Raw genomic sequence first — 20,719 nt, 5'->3', positions numbered from 1 at the left:
GAAAAAAAAATCCTTCAGGTCTTCAGCCTTATTGAATGTGTTTGGATTTATGGATTCCCACAAAAATGTGTCAACCACAGAATTTCGTTCACACAGTTGTCTCCTGGAAAAAATATGACAAGTTTTCATTTAAGCCATTGATTCCCTCTGCCCAAAATCTGAGAGGGTTAAGGAGAACCCATACTGAAATAAATATTAAAAAAAAAACCAAACCAAAAACCTCACATGAACCCAATCGAGAAGCAAAGTTGCCACTACTTGGTCCACTGCTGGTCATGATAGTTTTAACCTACACTTTCAACAGTGCCATATTAACTAAGGTGTAAAAGTTGACAGTATTTTGCTGATCTCAGCAAAGCAAATCTTTTCCAGGTTGCTCAATTATTTTTAAAAGAGCTTTACTTCAAACTCACTTAAAAATAACAGTGTAATGATTGACAAGTGCAAGGTCCTGCACCTGGGTCGGGGCAACCCCCGGTATCAATACAGGCTGGGGGGATGAAGGGATTGAGAGCAGCCCTGACGAGAAGGACTTGGGGGTACTGGTGGATGAAAAGCTGGACATGAGCCAGCAATGTGCGCTCGCAGCCCAGAAGGCCAATTGTATCCTGGGCTGCATCAAAAGAAGCGTGGCCAGCAGGTCGAGGGAGGTGATTCTGCCCCTCTGCTCTGCTCTGGTGAGACCCCACCTGGAGTACTGCATCCAGCTCTGGAGCCCTCAGCATAAGAAAGACACGGACCTGTTGGAGCGGGTCCAGAGGAGGGCCATGAAAATGATCAGTGGGATGGAACACCTCTCCTATGAAGAAAGGCTGAGAGAGTTGGGCTTGTTCAGCCTAGAGAAGAGAAGGCTCTAGGGAGACCTTATGGCAGCCTATCAGTACTTCAAGGGGGCTTATAAAAAAGATGGTGGCAAACTTTTGAGCAGGGCCTGTTGCGACAGGACAAGGGGGAATGGCTTTAAACTAAAGGGGGGGGTAGATATAGACTAGATATAAGGAAGAAATTTTTTACGCTGAGGGTGGTGAAAGACTGGCACACGTTGCCCAGAGAGGTGGTGGATGTCCCATCCCTGGAAACATTCAAGGTCAGGTTGGCCGGGGCTCTGAGCAACCTGATCTAGTTGAAGATGTCCCTGCCCACGGCAGGGGTGTTGGACTAGATGACCTTTAAAGGTCCCTTCCAACCCAAACTATTCTATGTTTCTATGAACATGCAAACCAGGACCAAAACCACCTATCACTCCTTGCTAATTTTTATTGCTGTGATTACTGTCACCCTCCCTTCTATAGTGCTGCTAGTCGTGTTTTTTACAGTAATTCAAGTTAAATTTTTGGGTTTTTTTCTATGCATTTTTCTGTAATCATGTTCATAGTCTCTTTAACAGTCTAGGAAATAAGTAAGAAAAAGATCAGGGTATCACAAGGGACTATGGATTTGGGGGCAGTGGGGAGCCTTCTTTCAATCCTCTTCGATCAGCAACAGCTTAAACAGTTTAAAGAAAAAGGAAGAGCAGGATCAAGGGAGGAATTACATTTTCTCAGATACAAATGCCTAGAAAAAACAAATTAGAAAAAACATGGCCTTTGAGAAAAGTAGCAGGAAAAATTGTCACGTTAGAGTTCATAACTTTCATGATTAAAACAATTTTGTTGGCTTTATAAATGATAAAATGCTAAAAACATATTATAAATCAGTTATTTCTCTACAAAAAATAAACTACAGAATTTGAAAGTAATAAATTGTTTGGTCTAGCTTTACCAGCATTCAAGTGGCACACCACAGCACAGGAAACTAGTCTAAACAAGGATTTTAGACCATTAATACAAAATTCTGAAGCTTTGATTAAATCTGCACTCCACTGACATGTCTAAGACAGCTTCTTGAAAGGTGAAGGAAAAAGTGCGCTGAATCAAATCCATATATAAATAAATTTTACTGGAACTGGAAAAAGGCATAGAGCCATCTGCCTACAATATTGGTTTCCTTGAAACATCATTTCAGACTAGCAAAGAATCAAACTGTATTATGTAAAGAAAATGTCTTTTTGGCTTAAGCATAGCAAAAATATCTTCCAGGTTGAATTAAGGATGCATGCAATGTTCGCTAGGCAAAGGCATAAAGCTGGATCACACCCGATTCAGCAAAAGACTTCAGCAAATACTTAAGCTTACTGATTGTAAGAGAATTTAAGCATTTGCTTACAAACTTAATAAAATCAGTCAGTTCTCAAGAGAGAGAATTAGCATACATGAAACAGGTCAAGAAAATATGGTCAAGAGCTTCCCCCTTCTGCTTTCAGTCCCACAGGACAGGAGATAGAAACTGGTTTTCAAATTCCCAGACTTCAAGAACAAAGTTTGGCTAGAATCATGAGATGATGATGCCTTTCAATGCCCCAGCTCTATACCACATACGTAACTGACAGAGTAAAAGATGGCAAAAATGGTATCCCAGGACAAAGAGCTAAGTGAAAGCCTTGTAGTGGGACAAACAAGTATTCCTACATCATACACAGAGAGACATGCCCTGAGACAAAGCTACAAAACAAAGGAGACTCAAGCTCCCAGAACAAAATCCAGAGCAAAGCCCTGGGGCATGAGACATGCTGTAGCTTCAGAAACCTCAGGGAACACTAACTAGATATGTATATCTGAACAAATAGCCATACAGAAACATTTCCAAGTTACACATGCACAGACTGAGGCCATACAAGATAGTAATTACCTAAATGAATTGGGATTTGTAGAGCAAAACAAAATTGTTTGAAGAATTCATTCTTACGATGTTTTTCTGAGTGGAAACAAAAACGCTGCCTTTTAAAGAGAGTTTTAAAATACAGTACATACAGGAATAGCAAACACTTTCCTCTAGAGTGGTTTTCTGCCCTCATCACTTTAAAGAATAAAAGCACAGATGACTAAAGCACAAAAAAACCCCAAAAACTTTTATAGTAAATTGAGATAGTATTACATGCTGGTATAACATAACAATTTAAAAGACTGGCTTTAGTTCTAAATAAGCCTGCTGCAAAACCAAATATATTACAATAGCTTAATCTATGCAAGGTCAATGACAAGTTTATGAGGGCTTGCCACTATCAGAAGAGGCATCACTATGGTCCAGCAAGTTAACACCACCCCGGTACCGCTGAAGCAGGGCAGCATTTTTAGACTCTCTTTTCTATCAACACGCAGAGAAGTATGGTTCATCAGGCCTCCTTGATGAGCACACATATATGTCAGCAGGACAACACCTCACTACGAGTGTGTACAGCCAGAATACTAGAAAAGTGACATTAGAGATACAACCGTGTGTCTTTCTATTAACTTGTACCAAGTTTCTGAGGCTCAGAGTAACAGGGCTGTCCTAGCTCAGCACTGCCAATGCACACCACGCTGATGGGTGCAGAAGAGGCCCATCAAGCAGTACGCAGGCAAAACAGCAGTCCTGAGAGACTGTACTGAAATCAAATGCTTCTACAGATCCTGGTGCACACCATGATCTCTGACGGTGCCCTGGCAGGGATGCAGCAGACAGTTTCACAAATAGGTTATGAGAGTTCACACAGTCTACAAGAGCTGAGGGATGTCTTCAGAGCAGACCGATCAACCAGCCCGTTTACAGCACAGCCCACTTGGGCTCTATCTCCCAGGACACAATGAGATCGCTTCAGTCCTGAGTAACCTCACTGCTTTTCACCTGAACAAATTTGCCTGGGAGACTTGTTCGCATATTTGTTGCTCTCTGTGTGAAATACTGCTTCCTGACATCTGTTCTGAATTTGTAGATCCTTAATTTCCATCAATTCATCCCTGTAGCCACACCCTCCCCTTCAGGGTTAAATTGCAAACAGTAACCTGACAGATGGATATATCTCTTAAGGTTTTGTATCCAGACATCTACTATGTTCACTTTTTTGTTTGTTTTTCTTTCCACAGACAATTCCAAGACAGTGGAGTTTGGGCTTTTGGTGCTTTTTTTGTTGGGTTTTTGGGTAACTTTCTTTTACAGCTCATCCAGTTTTCATGCTGGTATCCATCCACTAGTGGATTTATACTACATAATTTCAAATGTTATGATCTTTCTGCAACTGATACAATGGCACCGAATGCAACAGCCTAAATTGGTGCAAGCTCATCTCTGCTTCTTTTCTTTTTGTAACTTCAGATTTTCTTCCAGTTGTGCCCTAGGTTTTGAAATATTACTACAATGCTTGCCTGCATTTGTTATTTGGTACTCACTGTTATGTTGGGGGCAATTGGAAAACCCTCACAGAATCAATTCAGGGTTCATACTACAAAGCAGCAGCTGACATCCTGAACAGTTCCAAAATGTGATTCTTCCTCCATTTGTACCTTCTGATCAAATTCAGAGTCCATTTTATTTTCAGGTCTGCATAAACTTTATTTTCATGGATGATTTATATAACAAGAAATTTTTGTTTTTCATTTACAAGCATAATACTGGTATTGTCTTGACAAACTCTTGAAAACCTGCATTGTAGTGTTGCCAGCATAAGGCCTGAGCTGCTGTTTTTACCTGAACACATTTATGACATTATCTGTTTTGTTATGGGGCTTTATGGCTAGACTTATACATAATAATGCTTTTATGAACACTCATGACCCCAGTAGTCTTTCCAGTAATGCTTTACCGTGCTGATGCATTATTCTTTTCCAAAATGACTACAGGATCTCTTAAGTGCAACGTTCTTTGTTCCCATTCACTCCCTTTCCACGTGACTGTCGGCTGACTGACTTCTTACACATTTTGTCTTGGGGGATGTTTAACTAATGCAAAAAATAGTTACTCCCCATAAGCTGTGGACAGGGTAGTTTTATAGAAAATGCAGGGAGTAATACTTGTCTTGGAGGTAAAATGTATTCTAGGGAGAAAAGATACTTGCAGATCAGCTGGAGTCCATGAAACTCTTTCCAGACACATGGATCTGAATCAGTGCATATGATTATGGCTACAGGTATCCTCAAGGTTGCCTGCAACATCCTTAGATGGTCTTACTATATTCTCAGTCCAGCTTAAAAACCACCAGAATCATTCCTGCCTTAAACTGTTAACCAAATGAAAATACAGATGCCATTTTAGGCAATAAAGGCAAAATTCAGATCTGAATCAGGATGAACGATGTAACAAGATTATATGAGGTTCACAGCAATGTTATATATAAGTAGTCAGAAAAGACAAGACTCATAGAAACATTCTGAATTTAAGCTACTTGTTGGCTTACTACTTCTCTGAAAATCAGGAAAAAAGCCTCTTGTAAGAAATAATTTATTTTTCAATTTAGTTTTGTTCCCATACCTTATTTTTCTATCTTCTGTAATAGACACTAGTCATTTCTTTTCAATTATTTAAAAACCATAAAATATACCAGTATCTCGATGATAGTTACACTACTATATACTTTTGGCACTCCATACAGTAGTCTTTTCAACACTCAACACCCAAATGCCTAAGAACATAAATACTAGTTGAAATATAGTTTCCCGTTTTTAACATATGGCACACATATGAAATTATCTGTCTCCAAAATAAGTTTAAAGAATTTGTTACCACAGTCTCCAGCATCATTTACATACCATCACTTCTGGAAACTCTAAATCTATGTAGTACCTACCCAAGCAAATCTGCAAGCTACCAATGTTATCAACAAACCAGGTTCTTCCCCATGGAAGCTGGTAGAATTCCATACTGAAAGTGCTATCTGGAGAACCAAAGCTGCTGTGCAAAGAGGGATCAATTACATCATCTGGTCCAATAAAAAGTAATTATTTCTACTAAACTGTTTCCCTTCTACTTCTAGACCACCATTACTACAGTATTATTACTAATCATTATTAAATGTATATAGTTGATTAAAACCTTCAAAAGGTAACACATTACTTGCAAACTTAATTACCACTGCGTGTACTTTATCATCTTGTTTCATGAAAAAACAAAATTCTGCATTTATTCAGCATACCACATAACACAGCGATTTTCAAATGCACAAGTAGCACTTTCACTCAAAATGGGAGATGCTTATCCAACTGACACTTGTATTTACTAGAATTTCCTCAAATGGCCTGACAAATCTCCAAGTCCTTCACTAAGTAGAGGTTCTTCTCTTGAATTTAGTTATATTTCTTGGAAGCACTGAAACAAACAAATCCTTGCACAAGGCCAAACATCACGTCAACAACACAGGTAGTAGGATTAGATCCATGGTCTCCAGAAGCTCAGTGCTCTAACTACAAAAAATGCTGTCTTCATAGATAGCAAGTACTAATCAGAAGTTTTAGTTAAAAGCAGAGAATATTATCCCATGCGGGTGGTTCTGGTAAAATAAAGTAAAGCCCTCCAAGACTGCTAGATTTAGGCTGCAACACTCTGTAAATGTCTTTGATTTACACAAATCTAGGGATAGGGAAATTTTAAGTACTCTGAGACCATGGAAGTACTGATCTCACCTTGTGTGAAAGGGACTCAGAGATTTTAAAAACTAACAATAATCTAGTAATGAAACTAGTAGACACTGAAAATAAATTAATAATATGCTTACACTTTTCATAATCCAATGCCTTTAAATCTCTGTTGCTGTAAAAATTTTATGTATATATAGGTGTGCATATATATATACACACACACGCATGCTCACACACACACAGGTGCATATACATATAGGGGTGTGTGTACACATATATACACCTTATTCACTCAGATACATTTTTTCTTTTCTGGTAGAACTGTGGTTTGTATTTCACCCACTTAACTTGCTGTTTTCAACTTGAAACATGTCCTCCTGTGGGAGGAATGAGAAACTAAACCACTGGTGCAGCTGCTTTGACTACATAGGGACCTGGTTTTTATTAATGGCAAGAACAATACCCCAGAAAAAAAATAATATTCTTTTTTGACAGCTAGGCATCTGATTTAATAATCATCTTATTCTTAGTTAGTTGATACAGCTTTTGTAGTCTCAACTTCAAATACACGTGGATCAACAGCAAGAAGGGAGGCAAACAAATATGCTTACCTTTTCTTCACATTTCCTGTGGCAGGCATACTTGCAAACTAAAACAAAAGTAAATAAAATATATGAGTAAAAGAGTGGGTGAATTCTCCCCTCCATTTCTTTAGATCAGCTTTCTACTAGAGATCTAGCCAAACTAATCTGTAAATATAAAAAGTATTTACATACTTCAAACCAAAAAACTCTAGAAAGAAATGCATTTAGTTTTTATCCATTCCTGAAAGATTAGTTAATTACAGCAATGTTATCAGATTTGTACATTCCATCAGCTTCTGATAACGTATGTCTGGTTAAGCTTCATGGGCTGATTATCTTGACACCTACCTTTACAGCTTCACATGTACCAGAAGCTGCTACCATCTAAACAGCACAGAGATTGAGATCAAATTGTTCCCAATGTAACCTGTGAATCTTAGTCATATCAGCAGTTCCAAAGAACTAAGAAAAGCAAGGTGACTTCAAACTCACAAGCAACCATGACTGTTCAGACTTTAATTTCTGATTGTGAAATACAGTTTACACAGTGTTGCAAACATTACTTCCAAGAGGTAAGCACTTGATTTTCCTGCTGACCTAAGAGCAAGAAAGGATGAATCATACTAGCAAGTTTAGATTCAGAAAATAGCACTTAGCTTAAAAAGTAGCCAGATGAGCAGCGATGTAACTATGATGCAACAGCAAGCATAATAGCTAGAATCTGACACAGGCTGGTTTTAATAGATTTTCTATTTATATGCACTTCCTTCTTTACTCTGAAATTTGCTTTATTTCCATGCAATGTCTATCCTTTGGGTTACTGTGAGCTAAACTGTATTTTAAATTCAGGAAAAATTTACTTATTGAATCTCTTAAGATCAGTAAGCCGCAGAATACCACAGAGGTTTAGCTGGAAGATTAACTGGCGCCTAATCTTAGAGCATGAAGCTGAAAGCCATGCTCATTTCTTAGTGCTTCTACCAAAAGAAAAATATTCTACAGCCTGACCTAACAGTAAAGATAAAACTACCAAGATGTGAGGTCAGCAAATACATGACCATGCCCATTTCAGATTCAAGTGCATTGACTGCCGAATGAAAACCCCTCGTGCTTTCAGGGGAAAAAAAAAAGTAAGGCTTACTGACCCATTTTCTTATACGATCTGGTAGAGGCTATATTCACTTATTTTTCCCAGCTGTAAGTTAGGAACAAGTTCTTTGTTCATAGTGCTTCACAGGATCAAGATTCTTTATTCTAAAAATATATTAGTGTTCACACAAATACGCTGCTTTAACTATTAGCATTGATAATGATCAATAACCACATACCACTTACAAATGCTGTCAACCTTAAAGCAAATGGAAGATGGCTTTTAATCCATGAGGAAAAACTTCATTTTCTTGGGTGACAGCATAGGGATGCCTAAATTCATTAAGTGATTTCATGTGCTGAAATTGCACATTTAGTAGAATCCATATTTTAAATAAGCATGATTAGCTTTGACTTTGCAAAAGGCTAACAGATGCTCTAAAAATATGCATGCATACTGTTTCTTCTATAATCTACTTTGAGATCTCCCGCAAAATGTTGAAACAAACAAACAAAAAAAAAAAAAAAGAGAGAGAGACACAATCACAAAAAGTAAAGAATAAAAGAGTAAATCTGTCAGGAAGCCCTGATATTACAGACAAGGTTCTCATCATCTTTACTGATGCTTAAGCCTAGATTTCTGGGGGGCAAGATGAAATATAAAACAAAAATAGATTTCATTCCATGACAACTTCCATGATTTTGCTACTGGAACCAAATCACAAATGTCACCAACAATACACAAAATCTTTATTAAAAAGACACAGATAACAGTAAATGCAGCCATTGAGTTTTTTCAGTTTCCAAGTACATGAAAAGTAAGAGTTTGCTGCTCTTGTGTAACACACAACAGTACTGTCTTTGCTGGAAAGAAACCACTGAAGTCAGTCAGATGTGAGTTTAGCCTGGATAGCAACAAAACTGAATCTTGCAGCAGCATCCCGTTCAAACTCATAAGCAACACAGAAATATGGCATACAAGCTCCATACATAATTGAAGGGAGAACACTTTACGAACAAAGCATTGCTATATTTATGAGGTTCAAAGGAAACAAAGACTAAAGCCTCAGGAGGTAATTAGCCAAATATACATCAGGCAAAGCTCTCTGACTGAAACAAACTGTATTTTTTCAGGTATTTAAATCTATAACATTCTGAGGATAGAGATCTGATTCATTCATAAAGACAGCTTCACTCCTCCTCAGCATCCAGAAATACCCTATTCATATCTAAATCCAGCACTTTCATGGATTAGACTGAGTTAAGTCATTACCTTCTCTACCTCACTGTCTAATAAAGATGATTATGATAATAAAACTGGATAGAAATAAGCACTCTGAAATGAGATCACTGACTGTCCAGATGCTGGGAGCAAACAAAGCCTTCCTTTGTGCTCAGAAGCAGAAAGGGGATTCTCCCCCTTCCCTCTTGGGTGAACGTCAAACTGCTCATTGCATACGTTGCTCCTAAAATGCACACCAGCTACATCCCAACAGAAATGGATCTTCAAGCGTAACCGATCCAACCACCAATTCCCTTTTCTGGACAGGTCTGAATTTCACTAGTAGACAAAATCTCTGCCCGGAACAACAAAACTTAAAATGATTGAGCCCATTTTAATAGACTCTTCTTGGCACTTACTAGATGCTCAAGTGTTCAAAGCATTTTGCGTAATCTATGTATGTCCACTGAGGTACAGCAAGCATCACAAGTTTTCATTTGCTGGTAAGGTAATCTTTTTACATATAGCAAGATCTATATTAAGTGTGTGTGTGTGTGTATAAACTTCTACAAATATATATACATGTGTAAACATATGTACACAAATATATACATGCATATGTACACATATACACACACTCCGAAAACCACAAAAGTCTTGTTTGTAGTAAACATACAACGACTTGCTAAAACCAACTAAAAAAAAAAGGCAAAAAAGAAAAAGGCTGTTAGCATAGAACATTACTTAGGAATTAACAACTGATTGGAAGAAAGTATACCTTGGATCACTAACCTGCAGCAAATTATCAGTTTCTAGATGATAATTCCTACCAACAATTTTATTGCTAGTGTGGTAGTCATGAGAATAAACTTTGAGATTGTTTTTAAAGCACAGATAGAATTAAGTCAGAGTACTTTTAAACTAATTTGTACTTCTATTTTCTTGTCTCCTCTATTTCCCACACCTTCCATCCCTTCTCTAGAAGGGAAGGGAAAAAAATAGAAAAAAAAACAAGGGGGGGGGGGGGTGTATCACCAGCATTTGAAAGAGAGGGAGGTTATCAAGAAAATACCATGAATTGGGTATGAGGAAGCATGCAGGCACATAAAGAACGGCTGAATGGAATAAGGGCCATGTTGCAGCAGCCACAACTCTCCAAGTATCTGAGCATAGAAGAGTTAGTGGAGGGAAGCACCATTACCTTTCCAGGCACATCCTTTTACAATGCAATTCATATGGCTTTTTCTCCGCTATAGCCACTAACATCATGAACAGTGAGAAATCCCTTCACCAACACTAGCAAATTAAGCACTCACCCACAGAGAAAAATCAATTTGCTTGATATTTCGATACTTAGAATTCGTCTTGCCACAGCTAATGCTATTACCTCACAGAAGTATCCCACCTGGATGGTTGCACCCCCTCAGCCCACGGCTGGTTTTGTCCTCAGCCTAAGCATTTACAGTACTTGCAAAAAGATGGATTACCTCCATCATTAGATTGCCGGAGAGACTGAATCATATTTCAATATGCCAGCTGTTTTTATAGAAAGCCTTGAATAGTAGAGAGATGCACTTCCATAAAATTTCTAAGGCCAAAAAAGTGGTTTTTGCACAATTAATGCAACATTCGTGCAACCCATGTCTTTTCAGTGCAACAAACATGCAATGCAAAAATATATGAACAACTGAGCATACTCACAGCACATCAATCGTTAAGGAAAATACATGCAACTTACAGTTAAAAGATCTCAACAAGCAGCTTCTACCGAATGCTGGCATTCTTCAGGCAAAGCTTACAAGCGAAATAGCACTCAGCTCTTTTCAGGACTACAGCCCAAGTGTATTCAAATTTAAAAATGTGTCTGAAACAGTCCGGAGGACTTAATCAATGTCACACTTAGCAAGGCTACTTCAGTTCTTCAACTGAACAGCTGAATGTCTGCATCCCACACATCAGCTCTCATCAAATACCAGACTTTCCAAATTTGTGTTTAAGGATTGTGGCATCAGTTCCAAGAACAACTGTCCCAAGCTGGCTGGCAATGAAATGGAGGCCAAGCCATATTTAGTCAATATACTACACTTCAAAGCAGTTCCTAAACAATAGCTCTGAGAAACCATTTTTTTAAAAGGGGGAGGAAAAAATAATTTTAAAAAAGACATTTCTTTGCATCAAAATGAAGATGTGTTAACTCCTGCAAGTTAACGGTCCTGCTGCCAGGGTATAGGCAGAAGGATATAAGCATAGTGAATCATATTTTTCAGACTTAAGCTCCAAAATTTTTATGAAATGGAAGTTCTACTTCTTACATTTATGCATAAGATGCTCTCTGAAAACCAGCAGCAATGTATTTACAAAGTAAGAGAGTACTTCTGTAAACTAACCACAGAATGATTTATGGTTTACCAGGACAAAGTGCTTAAGTTTTCTCCATATATATATTCCATACAAACATTGTCACACTGTACGTACAGTGAATATTAAAACATGACTAGTTTATAAGGACAACCTCGCACTTAACCACAGCTTTTATCAAGTGATTCTCCACGGTGGGTTTTTGCGTGTTTGTTTTTAAACAACTATGTACGGCAAGGGTACAAACAAGATAATTCAGAAATCCTCTTGGGGCAGAAACTTACATATAAATAGAGAATCTAAGAGATGTAACTCAGTTTAATACCTTACTGATCCCTAAGAAAGATCACTTGCCCCAAAACCATATTCTATACAGGTCTTGATATTAATTTTTAACTTCCTGATGACAAAATAAATTAGGATACCGAATCACAGGCCTAGCTGCTTTCTTTCCCTCAGTATCTCCAACTCAGCTTCCCCCAAATGGACACATGCTATTACAGCTATTTTTTAACAGTAATAGAAGAGTCCTTGATGATCTACAACAAAATGTAATCTAAACCAAGCATATAAAAAGATTTGTGTAATCAAGACTTAGTTTTTATAGTTCCCAATTCCAGTCTTCTCTCTTAATACCATGGAAAGATGGGTGTCCGAGTGTCACAGGAGTGGTAAAGCCTAGCCATTTTAGTAGCTACGCTAGTGATACCACTATTGAGCAACATCTCCCTCCTGCAGGAAATGTTTTGCACAAAATCCCAGGTCTGTCATTGGCTCTGAAGAAAAGATGTTTTCCTTTTTTCAGAAACCAAATCAAGATGTTTTAACAAATGCATAGCAAGGCCACCATGACAGGGTCTTCTCCAGGCAGAGCTTGGTACAGAAAGACACCCATGACCAAAATGTCCCAAATGGAGAACTGTGCAACTTACTGTCCATTTATATTTTGACAAGGGTTTAGTAACATTGTGATCAGACTATTAGACAAAACACTGACACGCACACGCTTTTCTGCTGACCTGTTTCTACCAGCTCTGCAACAATTCAACTCAAGATAAAGATCCAAAATGAAAGCAGTATGAAAAATAAGACATGGAAATTATTAACTGCAGCATTAAAAATAAGATGGCATGCAGTTTTGCATGAGGCAGAGATACGTTTGGGTGGGGGGTGAGGGAAGCCTCCTCTAGCTGGAAATACTGGGCTTTAGCTGCAAAAGTAAACACTTCTATTTTTAAGAAGTTAGAGTCACATGCCAAAGATGTCACAAGTCTAACAGCCACACTATAGCAACAACATCTGCTGGTGCATTTCCTGTGCCTCAAACATTTTCCTAGATTTTCTTTTGTTCAATTTTCATATTCAGCCAACCATTGTCTCTTCATCTGAATATTGCTCCCAGCACTTCATGACAGGGACTGCAGACATTGTTTTTGAAGATGAAGACTAAAAGACAGTTATGGGAAATTTGTGCAAAGCTTCAGCATTTTTTACTTGGGGTGGCTATACAGTGAAGAGTGTTGTGAATGAGTTTTCCCGCAGATGAAATATTCCACTTGCTGTTGCTGACAACAGCAGTGGAAATCTTTGTTAAGAGAAAAATATTTTGGCACTACTGCTGCAATAGTATGCCTGTTCTTTCCCTTTACTCCCACCTTCTTCCTGTCTTGTAGAAAGAATCTTGACCACCAAGGGGTTTTGGGGGTTTGTTTGGGTTTGTTTTTTTCCTGTGGAATTTATAGTCTAACTTTATCATTTTAACTGCATCCTGAAAACTCCTGGGTGGGTTTTTTTGTTTGTTTGTTTTTGTTTAGTTTCCCATAGATGCTGTTACAAAGGCAGAACATTAGCATAGTGAAAATGTTTTCACATTTTTAAAAATAAAGTACTCATACAGCAACTTTTTCCTCATCTTTTTAAGGTGCATTTGCAAGGCAGGTAGGAAATGATTAAACCTTAATCCAGTTTGGAACCAAAGGTTATTTTTAGACCTCCTCCCTCCATCTGAACAGACAACCCCATATCGCAACATTTCATCCACAAAATCATTTCAACCAGACTAGGGTTTACTGTAGCCAGCAACCCACATGAAACAAACAAAAAAAAAAATGGCTGGACTGTCTCCAGGTTTTTCTCACAGCTGCAGACAATGCAAGAACTGTAAGATCTTGAAAGCTTGCATGCCTGCAATGGATCCTGAAAACATATTCTGCATAAATTATGCTAAGAGCAAGGATCAGAGAAAAATAAGAGATTGGCTTAAAAAGGGGTGATCTTCAAAATAAGAATGCCGATATTATTAAAAACTTATTTATGATGTGGATAAGACCTAATGGGCCTGGAAGTTTTGATTCACAGCTTTTCTTAAGCTCCTACAGAAAACATAAGTGACAAAGACCTTCACCAGAAGAGAAAACAATGTAGGCTATGCAAAGGAGGTCATCAACATGATCCTTCAAGTACTTATACAGTTGTAGGCACGTTTTCCAAGGGTATTTTTTAAATCTCATTAATGACAATAGATAGGGACTCTGCATTAAATCAGCTAACAACTCCCCATCTTACCTATTTACAGGATTCAGATCCTGAATGTGCCTAAATGGAGTTATGTTTGTAGCCCAGCTTAGTTTCTTGAAGCTTTCTTCATGTACCAGAACAAACTCTTCAGCATTACTTAAAACAGATTTCTTCACCCATCTCTTCTTTATTTAAACTTTACCTTCCTATACGTTATTTCTGTCTCCCATGGTAGTTCCCACTCCATGGGAAACCCCTTCCCCCCTTGTTTTGAAGCCAATTAGAAGTGTGAGATTTTAAGCCAAATGCATCAAGATTTACTTCGAGGTTCCTTTCCCCACATGGCATATCAAGTTCATCACACTCAAATTATATACTCTAATGATGGTAGCATTTCGTTTCAGATTTTTGAGTTAGAGCAGACAAATTCTAACTTCAATTTACCCTTAGGAATTCTGGGTTCTCTTCAAGTGGGCTAAGTTTATAAAATTGCAGGTATACCAGATCACATAGCTGTCACTGGTTTTCCTGGGAAAAAATGCATGGGGGGCCATATGGGATCATATTGACTTTGGGGGGGGTGTGTCTTTTTAATTTATTAGCTGTAATGAACAGAAGCTGCAGATTTTTAGAAACCTTAGTGATTTGAACTTCTAAATAAATTTTATAACCACAGATCAAATTCTGGTGTGATTAAGTTGGTCCTCATGAGGTAAACAAAAAGGGAACTCATGTTTTCACTACAGACAACTTTCTGAAACATAATCTATTACCTGTGATGCAGCTTGGCTGCTATGAACATTAAACATTCCACTAGAGGTTTTTGCCTTGTGTATTTTTTATTTTTAAATTAGTAGGAACTTACTTTAGAGATTTCTGCCAAAATTCCTCCCCCCTCCTCTAGTTCCCACTGGGTTAACAACATGCCATCAAAGGATGTCAGTTTTACAGCTTCTCTCAGCTCCAGAGAGGACTGTGTTCAGGCAGGATGCTTATGTACCACTTGTGTAATGCCTACTAATTACAGTGGCTTCTGTATCTCTGTATGCTCCAGTAAGTCTTTATTCATCCTTCCCTTTCATGTCTTTGCTGTTGTTACGCACATAGCTTCCATGTTTCACTATTTAAGCTCTGTGCCGAAATATGAATGCATAGCTTGTACAGCTGTGTTAATTAGAGTACATTTTACTAATCCAGTGGAAGTTGCAATTTACTGTGTGAACTTTTTGTCTAGAGAAGAGGGGCTGACCTTCCCAGGCTTCTGGTGTCACAGATGGGCTTGCAGTCCACGCTTCTCTTTCCAGCCTCCTCCTCCTCCTCAGAACAGTACACTGTCACTCATGTCCAGGTCAATATCCACCCATTTCTGAGGAGTTCCTAAAGAGACTTCTCTGCTGCCACTAGATCAATTCATGCAGTCTCCCTTGGACATCCTCCCTGATGCCTTTCACAAACAAGGCTGACAGTCAAATGAGGTTTTATAGCAAGAGCCTGGGGTCCCTACCTAACCCAACCTTGCTTGGGCATTCCATAATCCCTCTTCCTTGGAGTTCACAGCAGCTACAAGCTATTAATCTGCTCTAGGCACAACAACAGACGACGCTCCTTGGTCCTACAGCCTGCATATCCTGGTTTACATGCAGTTGTCTGTCTGTCATATCATCGAGTGTTGGTCGTAACTGAAAAAATACAGTACTAGCAAAATGAACTTCTAAGGTCTCATTTTCCCACAAGTCCATATACCTTCTAAATTTAGAGGTAATTAGCAGTTAATTGCTTAGGAAAATAGTAAGGTTTTCTGGTTTGTTTGTCTTCTGCTGTTTCTTGACAAGTCTGAGCCATACATACAAGAGATCCATCATTACAAATCTTAAAAGTATTAATTGAAGCAGTTATCTTAAAACAGTCCCACGGAAGGCAGTACAATTTGCTGGATCAGCACTCAAGAAAACATGTAAGTGTACATACAAACATCATTCAGAAAGCAAGAGTGATGCGATGAAAAACCCTTTTAATTTGATGACAGTCTTTTCATTTTCTCAAAGACCTCCCGCATTATAATATTAACGTAATAATGCTTATCGCCATAATTAACCATCTTATGGTTAATTAACCAATGCCTATTGCCATAACTAACCATAAGATGGTTATGTTATAGTTATGTTGAAGTTACAGTTAATATATATCTCATATAATGTACTATAAGATCGATAGATGGCTAGATCTCATAATACATCCATATAAGTGCCTAGTAATACAGGATCTTATTTTACAAGGATGCCTCCATGGAAACCAGGGTGACACAAACACCCCTACCCCACAAATACACACTACATGCTTCGCCGTTTAGAGTCAACTGTAATGCCACTGGCCCAAGCAGGATAAATTCCTTTAGCATTTCTAGCTTTCTAGTTTGTCTGCCAGAACTGTAACCACAAAAATGCTTTGCCATTTGATCACAACACAATGAAGATAAATGATAATTTTAAGAAGCAAAGGAAAATAAAGTAAAATAGAAATAAAAAAGAAATTTATATTTTGCATATATAGAATATAAAAGAAATATAATAAAATAGAAATACACATGGAAAATACATAGAAATTACATCATTATGACAGCTTGTTTACAAATAAAGTAAAATACTGAATATTCAATATCTAGGGTAAGTAGCTTAAAAAAAAATAAAATCAGAAGGCTTTTGTAACACTGCAGCCCTCTGGCTAACTATGTAAATGTGCATGATTAGGATGTATATATGCTTAGCCCTAAATTAAATTGAACTGTACTGCACGGAAGATCAAACTAGAGCTCAAAAGCATACGAGTTTGAGGTAGTGCTGAAGAGATATGGGGAGTTAGGTGGTCCTCATTTTACTGCAGAATGTGCAGGTACTGTAGAAATCAATCAACAGCTGTTTGTTCTTTCTTCATAACGAGAAGCTGCATTAAAGACACAGCCCAGCTACGAACACGCTTACCAGGCAGGGAGACAGCCAGGAGCTTCCCCTTCTTCAAATCTGCCTTTCCTTTTTGCCACTGTTTCTGTAGAGCTTGTTAAAAATAAATTCACTGTAACTGAGTATGCTTTACTGAGGTGGACTGAAGTATACAAGGACAAAGGGACATCATTCAAGCGTACCTTTCAGTCAATCATTCATTTTTCATAGAAAGCTTAGGCACTGCATTCGACCTGGCTACTAGCAAAGGACACATTTTGCAAGACAGGGCTAAACAACACACCCCCAAAATGCCACATAGTAACGAAAACTTATCTAACCAACACAACACCCAGTTAGGGCTTTTTTTTTTTTCTTCCTTACAACAAGTAGGTGATTCATTGCTAGATAAACAGGAAATACTACATAGTGACCAATCTGGAGCCTTTCCCCTCCCCTCATTTCTCTTGACACGTAACTTGCCTTTAACTGATAAGATATTATAGTCTGGAAGGAACCTGCAGTCTGTACAAAGAGCTATTATTTTCTGAGGAGAAACTGTTAAAAAGCAAGATTTTCTCATTAATACACAAAGGAACTTTATTTCTTCTTAACTAAAGACTTTTCTTCTCTCTCCCCTCAATGCCAACTTGCTCACTTTCATTCAGCAACATCAGGGAGAATTTACCAGAAGCAGCAGCACCAGGGTTTGGCTCTGAAACAGCTGGTTTATTTTTCTTCATATTAATAGTTTCACAGTACTAGGGTACATTTCAAGTACTGCAGTGCTGGCAAGGGAACAGACAACTTTTAGTTCTATCTGTTCCAAAACTCTGCTTTATAAAGCCCATGCTGTAAGTTAAAATACAAATGGGTTCTTATTAAATTGAAACTACTTGAAGTCATCACTTCACTCTGTGCAACTCCTGTTGCTCCCATCCCACAGGTCTAACTAACAATCAAAATGTACCAGCACCGAAGAAGGATGGTGGGTCTGCCTGGTGCTCACATCAACAAAAGGGACTATCAAGGGGCTCCTTCTGAAAATTGCACCCAGAAACCTAGAGAAAATTATCCCAGACAGACTTAGATATGGACATGGATGTATCATAGCCATAAATGTATTGGTCTGGGGAGTCTGTTGGAGGAATCCCAGTAGGAGCACTTGTAGAATTTTAGTTCCTCATTTTTTGTTTTTCCTGAAAGCTTTTTTCCTTGATGGTTTGACTATATGCGAGTTTTGCTTTCTTCCTGACATTTTAAACCATGTATAAACACCAGCCAAAGAGCTGTTAAATTACTTTGGCATGTAACTGTTAGTTTCTGTATTTGAACCAAAGCTATTACACATTGGGGTAAAAGGAAAAAACTTGCTCAGACTCATCCTAACCTCTGACCTGTTTACCAGACATATAGTGAAGCTCTTAGCACTTTTGGTAGGTAAGCACACTGACACAGCTTTTGCAAATTTGAGACTTCCAGCTCTGGGCTGCGAGAACTCAAATCCAGAGCAAACTGGCAAATATTTTTTTCTACTCCAACTCTCAAGGCCTTTCCCTTCAAAGTACTGATCCTCTCCTGGTACAGTGCATTTTACACTGAACCTGATCAATAGAGTCTTTAGGCAGTTCCTTCACTAAGCAGGCTTCCTTCCAACAATGCTACTTCTGCTAAGTTGAAAACAACTAAATCCTAAGAACTTTGGAACCAACCTCCAGAAGGACAGACAGAAGAGCTATGTTAAATACATACATACATAACTACCACTCCTATGATGGTAACTGTCATGCTGAACTAGTGAGGTATTTTACATCTCTCTGTTCATCTGCAAAGCCTGTACCTTAGCTCAGGAAATGGCCACATTCCTTCCACATCCAAATCTCTCACCTCCCTCAAACCCTCAGAGGGATCCTAAGGTGTCTGAAGAATATGGGAGGGAGGGAGGGAGGGAGGGAGTGGGAGGAAGAGAACCATCTAGAACTGGGAAGTGGTGCAAACACCTCTAAGTGAAAACAGCAACAGATGAAGAGAAAATAACATTCTCTTACTAGGAGATAAACCACGCATGCGGCAAATAAAGAGACTGTTTTATTAACATGGAATAACAGGAGTTGAACATTAACCAGGCTAAACCAGTACAGGGGATCAAAACCCCTAACCCTGGACAACTGCAGAAAGGACCTATTGAGCTTTCCCAAGATTTAATTCCACCACAGGTATCCCATGGAGAAGAGGCAAGTATGCTCAATTCTACCCAGCAAGGGAGAACAGTGAGGGAAAACAGCAGTAAGGAGGAGGCAGCAATGCCAGACGCAGCTGAGTCTCTGTAGTCTGTGCATCCAGGAGGACGATCTCTTTAGTGTTTCTATGAGTGATTAGACTGAAGGACTAAGGATTAGACAGAGCATAATGCAACTGGAAAAATTAAAGTAAATAAATAGATGGCTGCTCTTGTGAATTTTTGCAAATTAATGCAAAGAAAACCTTCATGCCTCAGCGAGTGAGGGTCACACACTTCTTCATTTGGAGACTGAATTCCAGAGGCATCTGTCACCCACTGTGCACACATCACTCACGTGCTCCTCAGAATGCCTCCACAGGCATTGCCTTATTCTGGAACCTGCCTGAATAGCACAGTAATAAAAGCACATCATTATACAAGTCCAATTACCTACTACAGCACCCCACTCCCCAACAAAAGCAGGGAACATTATTGTACAAAGGAAGGAAATAAACCAAGGTAACGTTTATACTTAGTCCAGGGGGAATTCCAGAAACATGGCTTCCTAAAAGCTTTAACATTAATATAGAATTAATTTCCTTTACACAGCAAGAAAGTAAACAGAACATCATATGTTACTCACCTCTGCAGGAAATGCCTTGGCTATCAATTACTTGTTTGCAGATTCCACAAATTTTGGACTTCTTAAAAGACTTGGTTTTGAAGGTGTGAGACCTTGAAGCTGTTTCTTGAGGCTGAAAGCAAGGGGAATAACATCAGACTCTCCCTCAGCTTTTGAGTCATACTTTTAAGTGAAATATAGATAATTTTAAATTAAATGTAACAGTAGTGTGTCAGTAGTATAATAATAGTATGTCAAAGTGCTCTCTCTCTCATCCTCACTCTTATTCAATATCATGAGCTTTCCACTCTCAAGTGTGGGAAGCAACAGAGTGTGAGGACCCTCTCGCATATCAGGACACAGACACTGTAAGACATTCTAGATAACTTCAGAATTCACTCTATGACTTACCTTTTAAAAGGAAATATAGAATAATCTCTATGTTATGAACCAACATCCTTCTGACCTAAGGTCTTAGCTACATAAAAGCGTGCATTCGTTCAGCTTAAACTGATTAAAAATAACATAAGTAGTGCTCTATCACAGTAGCCAGTTTAACTCATCTGGTGCAGAAGGCACCTTGGGCTTTTCATTTAATAAGTGAAAAGCGTCCATGCAAGCTGACTTTGGCACAGACCGCTAACTTTAAAATCACTTTCGCTTCTTTCCCGCATAAGAAAAGTACACTAGTTTAAAGTAACATTATTTCCACAGTGTGTTACAGTAACTGAAATATCATATTTAA

The 20,719-nt window shown here is 38.4% G+C and overlaps 1 protein-coding gene across 1 annotated transcript in view; it reads right to left on the bottom strand.

Annotated features, from left to right (window-relative positions):
- TNS3 (tensin 3) overlaps nt 1-20,098 on the bottom strand; it is a 191,723-nt gene extending 171,625 nt beyond the window's left edge. The window contains exons 1-2 of the mRNA XM_009332357.1: nt 19,996-20,098; nt 7,037-7,074 (exon numbers count right to left, since the gene is read on the bottom strand). The gene's annotated coding sequence lies outside the window, so the exon portion shown is untranslated. The remainder of the gene's footprint in view (nt 1-7,036; nt 7,075-19,995) is intronic.
- Nucleotides 20,099-20,719: the final 621 nt, after the last annotated feature.

Source organism: Pygoscelis adeliae, unplaced genomic scaffold (genome assembly GCF_000699105.1).
Source record: "Pygoscelis adeliae isolate BGI_AS28 unplaced genomic scaffold, ASM69910v1 Scaffold119, whole genome shotgun sequence".
NCBI lineage: Eukaryota > Metazoa > Chordata > Aves > Sphenisciformes > Spheniscidae > Pygoscelis > Pygoscelis adeliae.
This window is presented reverse-complemented; position numbering and strand designations above follow the sequence as displayed.